The 7,018-nt window shown below is 33.7% G+C and overlaps 1 long non-coding RNA gene across 1 annotated transcript; it reads left to right on the forward strand.

Annotated features, from left to right (window-relative positions):
• The first annotated feature begins 4,694 nt into the window (after window positions 1-4,694).
• On the forward strand, window positions 4,695-6,157 carry LOC131859476 (uncharacterized). Its single transcript, XR_009359173.1, has 3 exons — window positions 4,695-4,760; window positions 4,905-4,954; window positions 6,084-6,157. It is a non-coding gene; the product is annotated as an uncharacterized LOC131859476 (long non-coding RNA).
• Window positions 6,158-7,018: the final 861 nt, after the last annotated feature.

A 7,018-nucleotide genomic window follows, 5' to 3' on the forward strand; every position in this document is an offset into this window, starting at 1 on the left:
ATTGTTTTAACAATTTATATGCATAAGAAATCACTTGATGATGAGATCATGATCATGGTTTATTTATGCTTATCAATTTTATATAGGTCGAGCACCCTGGAGCACATGATATGGATCAACACAACCTGGAGAATATGGTTTTCGAAGTGGAGGAACATGGTGTGAATATCGAAGCTGAAGATAATGATCCCATGGAAGATAACGATCATGAGCCACAAAACACAATTGAAGATAATGGTACAAATACATTGATCCATGACACATTTAGTACTGGCACAGCTGATCATGATGATGAAGATGACCTTGATGTTGTTCATGATTTACCTCTACTTGAGAAGGCATATGAGACCCTTTACGAAGGCTCCCAGACAACTCTTCTCTCCGTTGTATTGTTGTCGGTGAACTTGAAGGTTATGAATGGTTTGTCCAACATAACAATCTCACGTATGTTAAGGTATGTCATATATGCCATTATAGTTAATAAATGGCGAATCATGTACCATTAATATTCTTTATATTAAAAAATTATATTTTTTTTGTTGTAGATTGATAGGTGAGTTTTTGTTACCACCATCAAATATTTTATCTCGCTCATACCGAGAATTATCTGCCATTATGAAAGATATTGGAGTGGAGTATCAAGCAATAGATGCTTGTCCCAATGATCATATTATATATCACAAACAACATGAATTTCAAACTGAATGCCCTGAATGTCATATTAGTAGATATTGAACCGATCAAATAACCAAAAAAGTGCCTCGCAAGGTTCTTCGTTATATTCCCATTATTCCACGTATGCAACGATTATTCAAGTGCATTAGCTTGGCATAATTTATGGATTACCATGCACGCAATAGAAGTCGAGATGACATTATTCGAATGCATGTGGATGGTTCAACATTTATGGACATAGAGGAAAAGTGGCCACACTTTAAAAAAGAACCTCGTAATCTCAGGCTTTCATTGGCAGCGGACGATGTCAATCCATTTGGAGAGCTGAGATCTGTTTAATTAGTGTGGCCTGTTTTTGTTATCAACAATAACATTCCTCCATGGATGTCAATAAAAAGGGAGCACATAATTTTGGCAATGATTGTTCCAGGTATTTTATCATTTAATAGTCGTCTACATTTAATTATAAATATTGCAGTAAAATGGTCATAATAATTATGTAATGTTTTTGTTCATTCGATTAGGTAAGTACCAAGTTAAATTTATGAATGTATATATTGAGCCTCTTATCGACAAGTTGTTGGAGTTATGGAATGGTGTCATTGTGTATGATGTCTCTAGACCAATATGACAAAGACAATTTCAATTCCATGTGATGCTTGTATGGACAATACACGATGCCCCAGGGCTAACACATTTTTGTGGTATGTTATAGTGTTCAAGTTGCGCATGATAATTATAATTAAAAAAATTAACATATTTAATCCAATTATACATTATCTTATAGATCTTCAAACAAAGGAAAAATTTGCATGTCCAGTTTGTGGTTCAAAGATGAAATCTCGTGATTCAAAAAGTTTAGGAAAGTAGGTGTTTGATGAGTATAGGCACTTTCTCCACAAAAATCATAAGTATCGAAATACTGAAAAACATATTTTCAATAGGAAAGAAGAGAATACATCAAAGTCACAAAGAATGACACCTCACATGTGGAAGTTGGAATATAATAGAATTAATCGTCAAGGTAATGCCATTCCATCTAATGGTTTATGTCATAAAACATCTTTTCTATTGTGTTTTGTTTACTGATGATGTGATTGATGATCGTGAAGGTCGTCAAGGCAATAATGACCACCTTCCTAAGGGACTAAAAAGTTATCCCCGACAATTTAGTAGGTTGCCCTACTACGAGCAATTATAAATTCTGCATTTGTTTGATACTATGCATATTGGAAAGAATATAACAAAGACATTATGGAAAATATTGGATGGAAGGTGTGACAAAGAAAAAATTGTCAAAATTTGTAGTGACATTCAGGAATCCAATCATGCAATGAAAAATGTCATTCAATCAAATAGCCATGGAGATCAGAAGAATATAAGTGATCTTCATTGGTTATTAACAAACCAGCAAAGCAATGCTATAAAAGAAGTCATACGAAAAATTTGATGTCCCATAGGATTTGTTGCGAACATAAACAATCTCATATCAAAGAAAATTGAATTTGGGTCAGGGATGAAAATGCATGATTGACATACCTTCATTAAGGTAATTCATGTTCTTGTGTTTCTACCATATATTTGTATACTGCACATGTACTTTCCATTGTATTATGTTAGAAAAAAATGAAAAGATAATTTTATAATTGTTGCAATACGTTCTACCTCTATCTCTCCTAGGCTACTTCGACAATAATGTCAAGCAAGTCATATATGATCTTGAAAAGTATATGAGGTAAGTAGTGATATTTGTTCAGTTCGTTGTATAGATATTATATTTGCAATTTGTTTTACTTGTTATGTAATATATTTTTTGCATCTTGAATATCTTGTAGGTAGTTGTCATGTAAAGAAATCCATAAAGAAGATATAAAATATTGGAAGAGAAAAATTCTTCATCTAATGTGTGAAATGCAAAAGTGTCTACCTTCATCTTTTTTCAATGCACAAGAACACTACCTCATACACCAAGTTGAGGAGATTGAATTGTGTGGACCTGTATGCATTAGATCAATGTGGATAGTTGAGAGGCAATTGAAATTTTTGAAGGCTTTGGTTTGACAAAGAGAACATCCTGAGGGTTCTATGGTGGAGGGATATATGGTATACTAGACTATGGTGTACATTTCTGAATATCTTCCTAAGTTTGTAGCAAAAATCCACGTGGATAGCATTTGGGATCCCAACCCCATTAACAAATTCGAAGGGGAGTACTTAATGGGGAAAGGTAGATTGAAGAAAGTGAGAGGTAATTATAACATGTTATTGTAGTTAATTAATTCTTAATCTTCAAAATAAATTGGTTGTAAGACATCTATTTATTTTTTGTACAGTTGGTCGAGAGTGGGATGCACTACATTTGTATATTGCAAACAATCTTGATTGGATGACAGTATGGATTGAACGTTGGCAGCATTTTGGTCGCACATTAACATGGGAAGGTGTCGCTTCATTGGTTAAAGAAGCTCATCGTAATGGAGATTCCAATGTTACGCAAAGGGAAATTGATTTAGCATATGGTTTAAGAGATAAATAGGTATGTATAAATTTATTAATCACCCATATGTTTATCAACTCACGATGCAATAATTTTTACATGTTTGAAATATCGCAAGTCAGACACCACAATGCTATGTGTTGCAATAATCATAAATTTTGCATCAAAAAGTTGGATGACGTGAAGAAAACTTGTGATTCTGGGATAACTGCAGTCTTTGAGGTGACAAATATTTCATCAAGAAACAACATACATCCTCAAGAGTCTCAAAATCAATACTATGACATTTTGGATGATATAATTGAGTGTGACTTTAGTTCCTTCAAATTAGTTTTGTTCGTCATCAAATGGTATAGGCTACGATTGAATAAAAATGATCCTGATAGAAGTGTTATTGAACATGCTAATGGTTAATACAAGGTCGTTTGAACCAGTTGAGGATGAGCCCTATGTTCTTTCAAGCCAATGTGAGCAGGTATTTTACTCAGAGGTTCCATATAAACCGGGTTGGTCATTTGTTGTTAGACATGATCCAAGAGGAAGATCGATATAGTACAATGTGATGGAAGAAGAAGTAGTATAAGATGATATGATCATGATCGACAGTTACTTGATGATGATGATGAAGAAGAAGCTAATGAATCGATGATGATGATGATGATGATGATGATGATGATGGTGATGGTGATGGTGATGGTGATGGTGATGACGATGACGATGACGATGACGAAGACGATGATGGCGGCGGTGGTGGTGGCGGTGATGATGATGATGATGATGATGATGTCATGATGATGAATGAAATGATATGTATGAGGTATGCGAATAGTATATTATCTATTTAATATTGATTTCTTGATAGAAATTTATTTGACTTATATGGTTATATAATTAATTCATTATATTTTGAATTCTAATGCCATTACATAATTAATTCATGATGCACCTTTTAATGTTTTTAATTCATGTTCCACCTCTAACAGGTCCTAATAGTAGAACTATGCCACCCCGAGGAGATGGAGATAGGGAGAGTGACTATTTATGTGACAATTTTTAAACTTTGTGTTTATTTATGGAATTTGGATTGTTTATTAGCTATGTGATGGATGTTGATTTTATATATATATATATATATATATATATATATATATATATATATATATATATATATATATATATCTGTGTGTGTGTGTGTGTGTGTGTGTGTGTGATGGATTACATGTTTATGATGATACATGTGATATTTTTTAAACTTTGTGTTTATTTATAGAATGTGGATTGTTTATTACCTATGCGATGGATGGTGATTTATGATACATATGTGATGGATTACATGTTTATGATGACACATGTGATGCTAATTATGATGCTCAATTACATATATGATGATACATATGTGATGCTTATGATACATATGTATTTATTGTTTATCAACTTACAAATGTAATTCTTATGATGCTCAATTGAAGGTGTTGATTTCATGTATATATTTTATGTGATGTTGTCACCCTTGGTGGGAACAGGTCATTGACTACAGACATCATCAACCCTTTAGTTGAGGATCCTGCATAGTCTACATAAAGTAAAGGTAAGGAATAAAAAAATTTACAATGATTATGATGACAACATCTTTTTTTTATTTAATACTCTTTTTGTCTACAAAGTTCATGATATTGATGTTGTGTACTATGTAATTTTTAGCTAACATAAGATAATTGAATTACATGTGCAGGAACCTGAACCCCTTTGACGAGGATCCTGCATAGTCTCATGGATCGACAGGTATAAGTCAATACACCCTATAGAAACAGTTTATTTTTAAAAAAATTACTTGGAAAACAAACTTCCTCAGTTTTTCAAACCTCAACATTAGTAGCAAATCTAATACAATTATCAACACTTGAGGCCCCAGTTGGACTTATTCAAATTTTAATCTCAACATCAACTTTAGGGCCGACTTCTTCATCAACATTACCCTCATTTGCAAAATATCTCTCTCATTACCAGCTAACTCTCTCATTTGATGGAGTGCAGGTACCACCAAATAGGTATTTGTTAGATGTGTCTTCCTCGAGTGAGGGAAATGCAAGAATAGAAAATGAAAGTGAGACATGTAGTAGGTCTACAATAGGGAGATCAACTAGAGGTCAAAATATTAAAAGAAAATTCAATAAATGCATGAAATTTTTCCTTGCTCAAGGAGGGTCATGTTCTTATGATGATGAGACCAAAGGTGATATTGAGGTGCCCTTGAGGTACAAACATCTACAGAAAAAATGGGTACCCAAGGAACTTCCTCCAATAAGCACCGATTTTTGTGTTAACGATAAGATATATCACATAGCACCTTCGTCGTTACATGGTTTGGGCCTATTTTCCATGGATGGTATAAAGGTCTGCTACAACAAAGTTGCTGAATTGATGGAGTTTGTTGGACCTTGTTATGATTACAATAATTGGATGCAGATTGTTCGATATAAAAAAAGTATGCGTAGGTATGCACTATCAGCAAATTATATACAACAAAAAGATAATGATCAAAGTAAATGAGTGGATGTATACATTGATGGAAGGCCAAAAGCAACAGGGAATATTGCAGGTTTTATAAATAGTATGCGGCCTGGGTCAACTAATAAAGAACCAAATTGCATATTTGAGGTGTGCGAGGGAAATCATGTATTTGTATGTGCGATAAAATCAATTAGTGCAGGATAAAAGTTGTTAATCGATTACAATTTGAATCGTATAGATACAAACAAAGTTACTATCATGGGGGTGGTATGTACTATATACCATTTAAATTAACCAACCTGCAATTAATGACTCCAATATACCATTTTATTATGAAGTTTTTTTTCTAAGTCTATTGGTTTCATTTCGCTAACATTTTTATATTTTTTCTTTGTCACAGGGCGACATGGATCCATCACATAGCGCAAACAAGGATGTAGGTCGCGACATTTCTACCAAGCAGGTAAACCTCATTGTAATTGTACAAATTAGATAGAAGCAAACTGTTACATTATTATGTTCTCTTTTTTAGTGTTTTAGAGTAATTTTGTAATTGTTAATGATATTTTTGTCATGGATGGATGTTCGGGGAAAGGGAAAGGGATTTGCAGTACCTGAGCACCTCTCTAGGGATGTGGACTCAACAGGATTAAGCGATGATGACCCTGCAAATTCCACAAACCCTATGGAATTGATAAAAAGTTCTATTAGATAATTAGTAGAGAGATTGTTGCTTTGGCATCTATGGAGCCTCAGACTGATGAGATACGAGAGAGGGTGCAAAAATTGATTCAGACAACAAAAAACTTGCAAGTAAGTAGTAATGAAAGCTTTAATTATAAGAAAAGTTCAATAATGGTTTATATTTTATATTCTTTTATGTCATTAACTAAAATATGTACGTGTTGTTTTTACAGCAATTTATGCGTTCTCATCAAAATGGTGGCCATAATCAGGGTATTGCATGTAGTTTAGGTGATGATTATTTTCTTGGCTTATCACTTTGAGTACCCAAAATACATCATTGTTGATACTGTCAATGTTCATAATAAAGATTCATCGGTGCTTACAATTCTTGCACTTGTCATATATTTAATGTATTATTCTTCAGGTGATGTCAATGTTCCTGTGCAAATGTCGTCGGTGCCTCATCAGAGGTTACCCCCACCTATATTGCCGACTACAATATCGACAACACCCAGCATGCAGACATCCTCTACTGCACGTCATATTGGCCCGCCCATTGTTGGTAGATCCCTCTTTTTCTCTATCTTTTGTTATGTGTTTATTTCCCTTCAAGTGTTCTTTCTTGAGGGCATTTCATAGTGGATTCAT

The sequence above is a fragment of the Cryptomeria japonica genome, chromosome 10, assembly GCF_030272615.1.
Source record: "Cryptomeria japonica chromosome 10, Sugi_1.0, whole genome shotgun sequence".
Taxonomy (NCBI): Eukaryota; Viridiplantae; Streptophyta; class Pinopsida; order Cupressales; family Cupressaceae; genus Cryptomeria; species Cryptomeria japonica.